This window comes from Amblyraja radiata, chromosome 20, assembly GCF_010909765.2.
Source record: "Amblyraja radiata isolate CabotCenter1 chromosome 20, sAmbRad1.1.pri, whole genome shotgun sequence".
Taxonomy (NCBI): Eukaryota; Metazoa; Chordata; class Chondrichthyes; order Rajiformes; family Rajidae; genus Amblyraja; species Amblyraja radiata.
Genome location: NC_045975.1, coordinates 4,361,567 through 4,375,169, shown reverse-complemented (window position 1 = coordinate 4,375,169; position 13,603 = coordinate 4,361,567). Strand labels below are relative to the sequence as shown.

At 48.2% G+C, this 13,603-nt stretch overlaps 1 protein-coding gene across 1 annotated transcript in view; it reads left to right on the top strand.

Annotated features, from left to right (window-relative positions):
* LOC116984381 (protein kinase C-binding protein NELL1-like) overlaps positions 1-13,603 on the top strand; it is a 170,965-nt gene that overhangs the window by 55,957 nt on the left and 101,405 nt on the right. The gene's annotated exons all lie outside the window — the stretch shown is intronic.

The window sequence follows — 13,603 nt, the reverse complement described above, 5'->3', positions numbered from 1 at the left end:
TGTGACCCCTTGTCCTGGACTTCCCCAACATCGGGAGCAATCTTCCTGCATCTAGCCTGTCCAACCCCTTAAGAATTTTATAAGTTTCTATAAGATCCCCCCTCAATCTCCTAAATTCTAGAGAGTATAAACCAAGTCTATCCAGTCTTTCTTCATAAGACAGTCCTGACATCCCAGGAATCAGTCTGGTCAACCTTCTCTGCACTCCCTCTATGGCAGTAATGTCCTTCCTCAGATTTGGAGACCAAAACTGTACGCTGATCGTCCCCTATCAATAACCCAAAATGAGATTTCTCTCATTTTACAATAAAATGGTAGCTTTATTGTCATCATTGCTCCTTCCCCAGCCAACAATGGAGCATTGTGGGCTCTATACCTTTCCGGAGCTCACCCGTTGCTGACCCTGATATTTCCTGGCCTTTTCCTACTTCCAGTTTATTTCACCCCTCCAACCCCCTCCAAATATCCACTCTCAGTCTGAAAAAGGGTTCTGATCCGAAATGTCACCGGAATTCTACTTTCTCCAGAGACGCTGCCTGACCCGTTGACTTGCTCCAGCACTTTGTGTCTATCTCTGGCATAAACCAGCATCTCTTACTAAGAGTTTAAGAAGAAACTGCAGATGCTGGAAAATCGAAGGTAGACAAAAGTGCTGGAGAAACTCAGCTGGGTGCGGCAGCATCCATGGAGTTAAGGAAATAGGCAACGTTTCGGCCCGAAACCCAAGGGGTTTCGGCCCGAAACGTTGCCTATTTCCTTCCCTTACCAAGAGTAGGGGTTTCAAGGACCAGAGATAATAATAATGACCAAGGACCAGGACATAATAATAATAATAATGGATGGGATTTATATAGCGCCTTTCTAATACTGAAGGCGCTTTACATCGCATTATTCATTCACTCCTCAGTCACACTCGGTGGTGGTAAGCTACTTCTGTAGCCACAGCTGCCCTGGGGCAGACTGACGGAAGCGTGGCTGCCAATCTGCGCCTACGGCCCCTCCGACCACCACCAATCACTCACACACATTCACACACAGGCAAAGGTGGGTGAAGTGTCTTGCCCAAGGACACAACGACAGTATGCACTCCAAGCGGGATTCGAACCGGCTAACTTCCGGTTGCCAGCCGAACACTTAGCCCATTGTGCCATCTGTCATCCCTATATATGTCGTCCCTATATATGTCGTCCCTGACATAGGTTTAATGTGAAGGGGAAAAGATTTAATAGGAATCTGAGAGGCAACTTTTTCACACAGAGGGCGGTGGGTGTATGGAGCGAGCTGCCAGAGGAGGTAGTCGAGGCTGGGACTATCCCCACGTTTAAGAAACAGTTAGATGGGTACATGGATAGGACAGGTTTGGAGGGATATGGACCAAACGCAGGCAGGTGGGACAGGTATAGATGGCCGGTGTGGGCAAGTCGCTGCCTCAAAAAGGCTGGCAGTATCATCAAAGACCCACACCATCCTGGCCACACACTCATCTCCCTGCTACCTTCAGGTAGAAGGTACAGGAGCCTGAAGACTGCAACAACCAGGTTCAGGAATAGCTACTTCCCCACAGCCATCAGGCTATTAAACCTGGCTCGGACAAAACTCTGATTATTAGCAACCACTTTCTGTTATTTGCACTTTACCAGTTTATTTATTCATGTGTGTATATATTTATATCATGGTATATGGACACATTTATCTGTTTTGTAGTAAATGCCTACTATTTTTCTGTGTGCTTAAGCAAAGCAAGAATTTCATTGTCCTATACAGGGACACATGACAATAAACTCACTAGAACTTGAACTTGAAGTTGGGCTGAAGGGCTTGTTTCCACACTGTATCACGCTATGACTATATCTGCTGCTCCTTCCCACTCAGCCTGACTTTCATTTCTCACACTCGACCTATTGCCTCCTGCGCTCGATCAATCCTCTACACTTTTCTATCAATTGCATTTTAAGTGTATTGACCACTTTGTCTCTACCATCATTTTCAGACAAAGCGTTTTAGACAGCTGCTATTGTCTAAGTGAAAGCCAATTTCGTTTTATTTCCCTTCAATTCTTCATTTATTTAATATCTACGCAATTGACTTTCTGATCTATCTGCTTGGAGAAGCAGGTTCTTCCTACTTGCTTTATCCAAGCCCTTTTTGTTAGTTAGATTTAGCTCTTGGGGCTAAGGGAATGGAGGGATATGGCGAAAAAGCAGGAACAGGGTACAGATTTTGGATGATCAGCCATGATCATATTGAATGGCGGTGCTAGCTCCAAGGGCCGAATGGCCTACTCCTGCACCTATTTTCTATATTACGCATCATGATTAAGTAACCGCTGGACTTTTCTGTACCATAAGGAATGTAGATTCATAATACCCCTGTCCCAGTAAGGCAAATTTTCAGTAAGGCAGCCAGGATCGATCCCGGCTCTCCTGTGCTGTCCTGCCCCCACCCGAGTGCCCCCCCCTCCCCCCACGTTCGGGGTGGCCAGAGACATCAGGATTCAGACGGGCGCCGTGTTAACCTACAGCCCTGCCTTGACTTAAGGGAAATATGGCCCAGGTTTGCAGCCAGTGCGGAGAAGCAGCGCTGGTGTCCAGGCAGGGCTGTAGGTTAACCCGCGTGACAGGCAGAGTTGAGCTGCATTTAGCGCTGGATTGAGCCTCCGATGCCTCGCGTGTGTGTGTGAGTGTGCGCATGCGCGCGCGGCCGCCAATAAATTGTGTCCCCCCCCCCGTCCCCCGGTCCCCTCCATATTTTGATAACGATTTCCGTGCCTGACTACAGGCGACTAGGCTGTCGCCACATGGTCGCCGGGGTGTCGCCTGTATGGTCGTGAGTCGTCTCCTCAGTCGCCCAAGGAATCGTAGCGTCTTTCTGGTTGCCGCTGGATTTTGAAATGTTCAAAACATTTTGGCGACTGTGGACTTGACGCCAATGAGTGTAGCTTGACTTCTGATGTAGGTGCTGTCGTCGGTTGTTGCCAGGGTGACGTAGGTTGTTGCAGGTGTCGACTTCGGTGAATTACATTGGCGACTGCCTCCGTCAACCAGCGACAGGTACCGGCGACTGAATTGTCTTACCTTGTCGTAGCTTGTCGCGGTTGGACGTAGGTTGACGTACAGTCACCGAAAAATTTGCCTGAGTGGGACAGGCCCATAAGTCTTTTATTGGCCTAGCGGTAGAGTTGCTGCCTTACAGCACTTGCAGCGCCAGGGACCCGGGTTCGATCCCGACTACGGGCGCTGTCTGTACAGAGTTTGTACGTTCTCCCCGTGACCGCGTGGGTTTTTCTCTGAGATCTTTGGTTTCCTCCCACACTCCAAAGATGTATAGGTTTATAGGTTAATTGACTTTGGAATGTAAATTGTCCCCAGACTGTGTCGGATAGTGTTAATGTGCAGGGATTGCTGTCCAGTGCAGACTCGGTGGGCCGAAGGGCCTGTTTCTGCTCTGTGTCTCTCAACTAAACAAAAAGTCATGGGGGCAGAATTGGGCCATTCGGCCCATCAAGTCTACTCCGCCATTCAGTCATGGCTGTTCTATCCTTCCCTCTCAACCTCATTCTCCTGCCTTCTCTCTGTAATGCCCCTGTCCCACTTAGGAAACCTGAACGGAAACCTCTGGAGACTTTGCGCCCCACCCAAGGTTTCCGTGCGGTTCCCGGAGGTTTTTGTCAGTCTCCCTACCTGCTTCCACTACCTGCAACCTCCGGGAACTGCACGGCAACCTTGGGTGGGGCGCAAAGTCTCCAGAGGTTTCCGTTCAGGTTTCCTAAGTGGGACAGGGGCATAACTCCTGACACCTGATCAGCCATGATCGAATGGCGGAGTAGACTCAATGGGCCGAATGGCCTAATTCTGCTCCTATGACTGATGAGCATTAAGAAATCCAAGCGACTTAAAATCTTTAAATGTAGGTGACTTTTATTACCCAGTCCTGGCAACATCTCCTGTGGATCCACTTTATTAATTGCAACTTCAGTTTCATTTTAGTGTAATTTATTGCCGCGTAGACGGTGAAAAGCTTTTTGTTGCGTGCTGTTGAATTGAATGTTTTATTAACACGTGTGACAAGTGGAAAGACAATACATGATCACAGTCGAACCATTTGCAGTGTGCAGACGCATGTGTAGAGTCCAGCGTTTAAGACAGAACTGCAGATGCTGGAAATATCGAAGGTAGACAAAAATGCTGGAGAAACTCAGCGGGTGAGGCAGCATCTATGGAGCCCTGCTTTCTCCCTCCTTCCCCTCCCCTTCCCAGCTCTCCCACAGCCCACTGTCTCCGCCTCTTCCTTTCTTCCTCCCCCCGCCACCCCCACATCAGTCAGAAGAAGGGTCTCGACCCGAAACGTCACCTATTCCTTCGCTCCATAGATGCTGCCTCACCCGCTGAGTTTCTCCAGCATTTTTGTCTACCTTTGTGCAGGGACCAGTGTAGATGGGAGATGTTGGTCGGAGTGGGCAAGTAGGGCCGAAGGGCCTGTTTCCACACTGTGTCACTCTGCAACTCAACGCTTTGGTAAATCGGGCTGAGGAATGCTTCGAATAATTGGATTGCCAAGGGACTGCAGATGTTGGGAGTGACAGCAACCATCTGCTGGAGCACCTCGCTCATTGGGTGGAAGAAATGGTCGACATTTTGGGTTGAAACCCTGCATTAATCCTTCTGCAGGGTTTTGGCCCAAAGTGTTGACCATTTATTCCCTCCTTCCCCCTCCCTCCCCCCCCCCCCCCACCTGACAGATGCTGCTTGACCCGCTGAGTTCCTCCAGCTCCTTGTGGCGGCACAGTAGTGCAGCAGGTGGTGCTGCTGCCTCCTAGTGCCAGAGATCCGGGTTTGACCCTGACCTCCGGTGCCGTCTGTGTGGAGTTTGCTCGTGCACCCTGTGACCGCGTGGGTTTACTCCGGATGCTCCGGATTCCTCCCACGCCGCAAAGACGTGCGGGTTTGTAGGTTAATTGGACTCTGTAAATCGTCCCTAGTGTGTGGGGAGTGGATGAGAGAGTAGGATAACGCAGGACTAATGTGAATGTGCGATCGATGGTCGGCGTGGACTCAGTGGGCCCCAGGGCCTGTTTTCACGCTGTATCTCTGAACTAAACTATTGATTGCAGCTTCAATATCTTTGCAGTGTTGGTCCTGAAACTGCTTTCGTTTTTGATGTTGGTGAATTCAAAGGTTAAACCGAACATTCTGGAATCTTCCATTCAAGTGAAAATATGGATCTTTAGTTTGGTTTGGAGGTACTGCACGGAAACACGGAAATACTGCTTCGGCCCATGGAGCCGCGCCGACCAGCGATCCCCGCACACTAGCACTATCCTACACACACCAGTACAATGTACAATTTTTGCTGAAGCCAAGTAACCTACGGACTTCTACGTCTTTGAAGTGTGGGAGGAAACCGGAGCACCCGGAGAAAACCCACGCAGCTCGCGGGGAGAACGTATAAACTCCGTATACACAGCACCCGTAGTCGGAATCGAACCCGGATTCCTGGCTCTGTGAGGCAGCAACTCTACCGCTGCGCCACTGTGCCACCCTGCAATAATTTGTTTTGTGTTTGAACAAGTTTGGAGCGACTATTGAATGCAGGTAATGTCTAGTTTTGCTGTTGTGCTCTGCTTATCATGTTTGCCGCATGCATTATGTTCTGGCCATTATAATAATTCTTCTGATCTTTTGGAGAATGCAAATTACCATAGTGAATTTGCATGAATTGGATTAGCCGTGCTTACGAGAAAAAGCATCCTCCAGAAATGTCACGGTGGCTGATTAATCCCTCGAACCAGATTCAAATACTGTGCTCTGAATTGAGGTCAAATTCACGCGATTGGTGAAAAAAAAACATGATTTGCTTCAAAGGCGTGATTAAAAGTACGGATTTGAGATTTTACCTTGGACTGCAGGATAATACCCCAATCAAATCAAAAACTCCACTTTGCCGCGACACTTATCTCACAAAAGAAAAATGTTTTAATAAAAGAATGACTTAAATTGCAAGTGTTTGAAGTATACAAGTATTTGGGTGTGGCACGGTGGCGCAGCGGTAGAGTTGCTGCCTTAGGATGCTCCTCAAACTGCGGAGCATCTTGGACAATACATGTCACCCCCTCCCTGATGCACCGGTCAACCTGAAGTTAGAGAAATCAATATTCATACCACAGGGCTGTAAGCTGCCCAAGCGAAATAACCTATCCTATCCTTGAAAGATACAGAATGGAAGGGCCTGTTTCCATGTTGTATCTCCAAACTAAGACTAACTAGGTTGGATTCACGGGAGTTGGTCTCGGAGAGGAGGATGCTCCTCAAACTGCGGAGCATCCTGGACAATACAGCTCACCCCCTCCATGACACATACACTGGTCAACCTGAGGAGCACCTTCAGCAACAGACTGGTCCCACCAAGATGCAGCACAGAACGCCACAGGAGATCCTTCTTCCCTGTGGCTATCAAAGTGTACAACTCCTCCCCCTTCTGTCGTGGGATAGACTGAGACTGACTCTTCCCCCCCCCCCCCCAATCTTTGCACATATCCAATCCTTTCCACTCGTCACTTTAATTTCATGTCTCTTGTCTTCTTGATGACTATTGGCAGATCAGTTTCCCTCTTGGGATAAGTAAAGTTCTATCGTATCGTATATCGTTACAGCGCCGGAGGCCCGGGTTCGATCCCGGTTCTGGGTGCTGCCTGTACGGAGTTTGCAAGTTCTCCCTGTGACCGTGTGGGTTTTCTCCGAGATCGCTGCTTTCCTCCCACACTCCAAAAACTTACACTAGACTGTAGGCTAATTGTCTTGGTATAATTGTAAATTATCCCTAGAGAGAGTGTGTGTGTGTGTGTGTGTAGGACAGTGCTTGTGTGCGGGGATCGCTGCCCACGGACTCGGTGGGCCGAAGGGCCTGTTCCCGCGCTGTACCTCGAATCTCTCTCACAACTAAAATCAAAACTCCACTCCCTTATTATACAGAAAAAAACTTTACAAAACAAAAAGTGATTTAAATTGCAAATATTTGAAGTGTGCAAATGAGGAAACAAAATGCAAAATTGGCGTCATTTATTGAAGATGTTGCAACATGGTAAAATATGGAAAAAATATTTGTGCAAGTGTAATTAACTATAGTGGGAGTTAAGACAGAATATATCAGTTGTAGTGTGGACCTGAACTGTAATATGAGTCTTTCCACATAACTCATTACCAATGTGTACATTTTGTTTTTTTATGGAGCATGCGAATATCGAGCCGTGGGAGGAAAGATAAACCAAATGTAAATACTGCTTGGGAAAAATCTGCAAATCAGAATTTTAATTTTGATTACACTTGCAGAAACAATGGTCCGTAAAGATGTGGAAAAACAAAATGATGTTGGTGACTGTTTATTTTTTGATAAAATATTATATAAATACTAATATAAAATACTAATTAAATATTAGTGACTAGAAATTAGTCGCTAATAGTGACGGTGGTGCAACAGTGGAGTTGCCGCCTAGCAACACCAGAGACCCGGGTTCGATCCTGACTACGGGCGCTGTCTGTACGGGGTTTGTACGTTCTCCCCGTCTGGGTTTTCTCCGGGTGCTCCAGTTCCATCCCACACTCCAAAGACGTGCAGGCTTGTAGGTTAATTGGATTGGCATAATTGTGAACTTGTCCCTGGTGTATGTGGGATAGGGTGAGTGTGCGGGGATCAGTGGTCAGTGTGGGCCGCAGGGCCTGTTTCTGCGCTGTATCTCTAAACTAAACAAGAATTAGTTGCAATGCTCCAGGCATCGCGATTGTGTGTGCCATCTGAGATCCTTTATCCCTTGATAAACTTCCTCTACAGTTCAAACTTGACAAGATGATGTTAATTATGGCCTCCAGCTGTTTTCCTGTTTTTACAAATCAACATTAAAAATTGATGAAGACCTTGCTGATGTGATCTTGCTGAGGGACAGCTCTGATCTCACCACGTGGTTGAATTCATGACTTGGACTTTGGACAACCTTTGATCTCCATTGTCAGTCTGTGTGGTGAGGAAGTCACGGAGTCATACAGCATGGAAAGTGGCCCTTCGGCCCAGCTCATCCATGCTGACCACAACGCCTCAACCAAACTCATCCCATTTGCCCACGTTTGGCTCTTATCCATCTAAACCCCGGTGGGCCAAAACGAGAAAACTTGCAATGAAGTTGGACAAAGATTGGTGAGGATGATTTCGCCATGAGGGGGTGACTCGGGTCAAAGCATGTGAAAGGGAGGAATGTATCGTTTTTATAGAAACATAGAAAATAGGTGCAGGAGTAGGCCATTCGGCCCTTCGAGCCTGCACCGCCATTCAATATGATCATGGCTGATCATCCAACTCAGTATCCTGTACCTGCCTTCTCTCCATACCCCCTGATCCCTTTAGCCACAAGGGCCACATCTAACTCCCTCTTAAATATAGCCAATGAACTGGCCTCAACTACCTTCTGTGGCAGAGAATTCCAGAGATTGGCAGAGAATTCCAGAGATAAATCTACAATGTTGGTATTTCCATGTTCCTGATGTTTGAGATAAAGTTGCTTTGGAAAAAATGTAAATTTATTTGAGCATTCTATCTCTGTACTTAGTTTAGAGGCATAGCGCGGAAACCGGCCCTTTTAGCCCATTGAGTCCGCGCCGACCAGCGATCCCCGCACACTAACACTATCCTACACACACTGGGGACAATTTTACATTCATACCAAGCCAATTAACCTACAAACCTGTACGACTTTGGAGTGCGGGAGAGAACCGAACATCTCGGAGAAAACCCACGCAGGGGAGAACGTACAAACTCCGTACACCCATGGTTAGGATCGAACCCGGGTCTCTGGCGCTGTAAGGGCAGCAACTCTACCGCTGCGCCACCGTGCTGGCAAATAGCTAGATTTTAATGCTTTGAAGTAAACAAAAAGAAGAGTTGGTCTTCAATGCCGATGCATAATTCTTGATGAGACGAGACTACATGATATTTTCCTTTCATATATTGCATCTTCCTACACAAGGTTGCTGTGACGTGTGTTACAGACAGTTGGCTCGTTGGTGGATGAGTTGTTTGAGCTGGCTGCCTTCCCAGTTTTTTGACAATGCCTTACAGATGATTACTGGCTCTTGGAAGAGGTCCTCTTTGTCACAACGCAATAAGCAAACACCGAGCCTGACTGTCCATCTTCCCAGCCGTCAACGTTCAGGAGAAACTGTGAGAAAATGAAATTAATTACCAAGGAGGAAAATGTATAACCGTCTCCAAACCACGACTGGTGGCGATTAATGTAGCCCATTTCGAGAGCACAAAACTCACTGCTCTTGCCAACCTGTATTTATGTCCAATGCCTCTTGGCATGTTTGTGTTTTAACTTCTGTTTGAAGAAACTTTTTTTGATGGATAGAGCGGTTCAGGCCAGAGAGGTTTTGAACAACTTTCCCCGTCAAGACAATACATGATTACAATCGAGCCATTCGGTGTATAGATACATCAGAATCAGATTTTATTTGCCAAGTATGTTTTGCAACATACGAGGAATTTTACTGGCCAGGTCAGTCATACAATTAAACTAACACTCAAAAGCACATTTTAACATGAACATCTACCACAGTGACTCCTACACATTCCTCACTGTGATGGAAGGCTAAATAAAGTTGAAGTCCTTCCTTTTGTTCTTCCTTGGTCGGGGGGGCCTCGAGCCTCCGTTGACGGGACGATCTTGACTCCCGTAGCCGGCGGTGTTCGGGCCCTCCGCGTCGAGGCGATCAGCTCCTGCATCGGGGGGATGTCAGCTCCCCCGTGCCGGGCGATCGAACCTCACATCGGGGCTGGTCGAACCTTCTGCAATGTTGGAGCTCCCGACTCAGCCTCACCCCAGATTGCGAGCCCTTGAGTGTAAGTCTGCAGGCCGCGGTGGGAGCGATCCCAGGCAAGGGATCCGCTCCGATGTTAAGTCCGACAGTCCGAGGAGGCTCACGACAGTCCGAGGAGGCTTCCAGCTCCAGCGATGGAAGGCCGCAGAGCCCGGAGAATGTGATCCGAAAAATTGATCACATCTCCGGGAAGGTAGGAACTTGATAAATAGTTTTCCCCGATCCCCTCCCCCCTCCCCCCACATAAAACAAACCGAAGTACATTAAAACAAAATTTTAACAAACGCTAAAAATAACAAAAAGATGAAAAAACGAACAGACTGCCGGCAGGGCTGCCATCTCCCCGGCGCCCCCTGGTGGTCTGCATGATAAGGGAATAACGTTTGTGGATACAAATGTACAAAGGACATTTATTATCACATACACCAATGGCGTAGTGAAATTTGACTTGCCATGCAGCACGCAGATAAAGATAAGACACAACATTAAATAATTTAACAATAAACATAAAAACATCCCCCCACATGGTTCCCACTGTGAGGGAAGGCACAAAGTCCAGTCCCCATCCTCATGTCCACCCATAGTTGGGCCTATTGTGGCCTCCGCAGTCGCCGCTACAGAGGCCCGATGTTCCAGGCCCTTCTTCGCCGGGTGATGGTGCTCCGGCGTCGGGAGAATCCTGGAACGGCCGCTTCCTTACCGGAGACCGCGGCTTCCAAAGCTGACAGGCCGCGCTGGAAGGAGCTCCACCACTGGCGATCTCGGCGAGAGATCCCAGGCTGCGCAATGTTTAAGTTCAGCGCCGCCGCTCGCGGCTGGCCGCTCCACAGTCCCGCAGCTCCGCGATGTTTTTATCGGCGGTCTTCAGCTCACCAGAGCTCCAGCGCGGCGACCCGGGCAAGGCATCGCCCGCTCCGCTCCGCGATAGCGCTCCAGCGCTGCGCCGCCGCCGAAACCGAGGTTCTGGGCGGCCCCCTCAGGAAACGCCGCACCAGACCCGTGGGTAGGCCGCGAGGATGGGTCGAAGGTGCAGCCCGAAGAAAAGCGGCCTCTCCGACCAGGTAGGGACCCTAGAAAAGCAGTTTCCCCCTCCCCCCCCCCCCCAACCCCCATAATAAAGGCTAGAACTCCGAAAAACAAAAACTCAACTAACTAAAAATAAAAAAAGATGAAAAAACGGACAGCTGCAGGCTGGGCAGCCTTAACCGTACAGGACTGTGCAAGGTAAAGCCAGCAAAGTCTGATCAAGGATAGTCCGAAGGCCATCAAAGAGGTAGATAGTAATTCAGGACTGCTCTTTACTCTGTTTTGTAGTTTGAGATGATCTTGGTCAAACAAAGAGTGTGTCAGTGGCTGTTTGGCTCACTGAGTGACGGACACTCGGTGGATGATGAGTGAATCCTCTCTTGGAGATTGGAATCTCGAACGGGGCGATGAATCAGGGTAAAGGGTCGGCCATTGCTGACTGCCGGAGGTTGTGTTCCTTCTTTCAAAGGGCCGTGAGCCTTTGATGTTTTCTCCTCCAGTGAGTGGAGCCAATGGGTCAAATTCTGTTTGACAGCTCCAGCTTCCTCAATAGTCCGATAAGAAAACTTAAAACAGCTTGAATGTATTTTTCAAAACTCGTTCAGCTGATGTAAATTAATTTAAAATGTTGACATTAATCACGATTTTAATAAAATCTTAAACCATTCAACCTCTGCACCTGCGTTAGTGAATGGAGTCATGCTCAATACCAGTTTTGTTCAGGAATCACAGTGGCGTTTTAACCCAATTATCTTGAGCAGTAATAAAACGACGCTGGCTTGCACTGAAGATGGTCACAAAATGCAGGAGTAACTCAGCGGGTCAGGCAGCATCTCTGGAGAGAAGGAATGGATGACGTTTTGGGTCGCGACGACCTTCTTCTGACTGGGAGTCACGGGGAGAGGGAACTGAGATGAAAATATCATAAAACCTCGAACAAAAGAATGAAGGATGTTGAAAAAGACAGATCAAAGCCAGCAACGATGACCAAGGAAAGGTGGAGCCCACAATGGTCCATTGTTGGCTGTTGAAAAAATGATAACTAATAATACAAACAGTGAAATACAGCAGGATGACAGAGGCATTTGCTGACCTTGGTGTAAAAAGCAGATATTTGTGTATTAATTTTAACTTTTTGTAGCCTCACTTTTTAAAATCTTTATCGGCCTGTCCCACTTACGCGACTTTTTCTGCGACTTCCGGCACCCGTCATAGGTCGTTGCAGGTCGGCGAAAATTTTCAACATGTTTAAAATCCAGCGGCGACTAGAAAGACGCTACGACTCTTTGGGTGACTGAGGAGACGACTCACGACCGTACAGGCGACATGTCGCGGGGTGAAGCCTGTATGGTCGTGAGTAGTCGCCCAAAGAGTCGTGCCTTTGTTCTGGTCGCCGCTGGATTTTCAACATGTTTAAAATTTTCGCCGACCTGCGGCGGCCTATAGCGGGTGCCGGCAAGTCGCCGAAAAAGTGGGACAGGCCCATTAGACTTCTGTTTTGTTACCACTACAGCAATTCCTTAATTACTCTCGGAACCATCACAGTCATCAAATGATGCTTCTGTTAGCCTTCGATAGACGCAAAACTGCTGGAGTAACTCAGCGAGACAGGCAGCGTCTCTGGAGGGAAGGAATGGGTGACGTCTTTAGACTGGGAGTCGGGGAGGGGGATACACGGAGATATAGAAGGGTCAGGTGTGAAAAGGAGAGATCCAGGGGGATGGAGATCAAGGATAACGTAGAATGGCTTGTTGTTAGGTGAGGGGAAGGTGACGAGGAGGAATATGATCAGTAAGCAGTAGTAATCCACTCCTGGCTTGTTAACCTTGGCGGAAATGCAGCTACCTCAAATGTTCCAATTAAAATGATCAACCCGCCAAACTGACTTGGGTATTATCAATGAATGAATATTTTATGGTCACGTGTGACAAGTCACAGTGAAATGCTTCGCTTGTAGACCCAGGGTATGCAAATAGTGGCCACATAAAGGACACTGAAAAAGTCACAAAGTAACTTCCGCTCCCCCTCCCCCTCCCCCTCCCCCTCCCCCTCCCCCTCCCCCTCCCCCTCCCCCTCCCCCTCCCCCTCCCCCTCCCCCTCCCCCTCCCCCTCCCCTCTCCCTCTCCCTCCCCCTCCCCCTCCCCCTCTCTCTCGCTCCACGTCCACCTTTGTTCTCTACCCCCCCCACCACAGCAGTCTCCCCCCGGATGCCAGGGTCCTTCTCCCCCCCCCCCCCCCTTCAACATAGAGACTGTAAAATATCGAACCTTCTCATACTCCTCTGACTCTCAGACCCGAAACGTCACCGATTCCCTCGCTGCTGCCTGGCCCTTCGAGTGACTCCAGCATTTCCATTCACATGTTTAATCAATAATGTTTTATTATTAATGTTTTATGATTTATGTGTCATTCCTAACTGTCACTGTATGTCATGTTGTCACTATGCGGGCGGAGCACCAAGGCAAATTCCTTGTATGTGAACACTTGGCCGATAAACGTATTCATCCATTCATTTTGTGTCTAGCTAATAAATATGAAGGTTATTCTTTGGGTTTCTTTTCATTTTGCAGAATGGACTAATTCCTTTTATTTTTGGTCAGAATTAAGCAATGCTAAGGCAGAACGTAGTCCAACTGTGATACAAAAACCATCTCTTTGAGAGGTCTAACTATTCAGCCTGAAATTGCGCTGGCCGTTTAAGAATGATTCGAGCC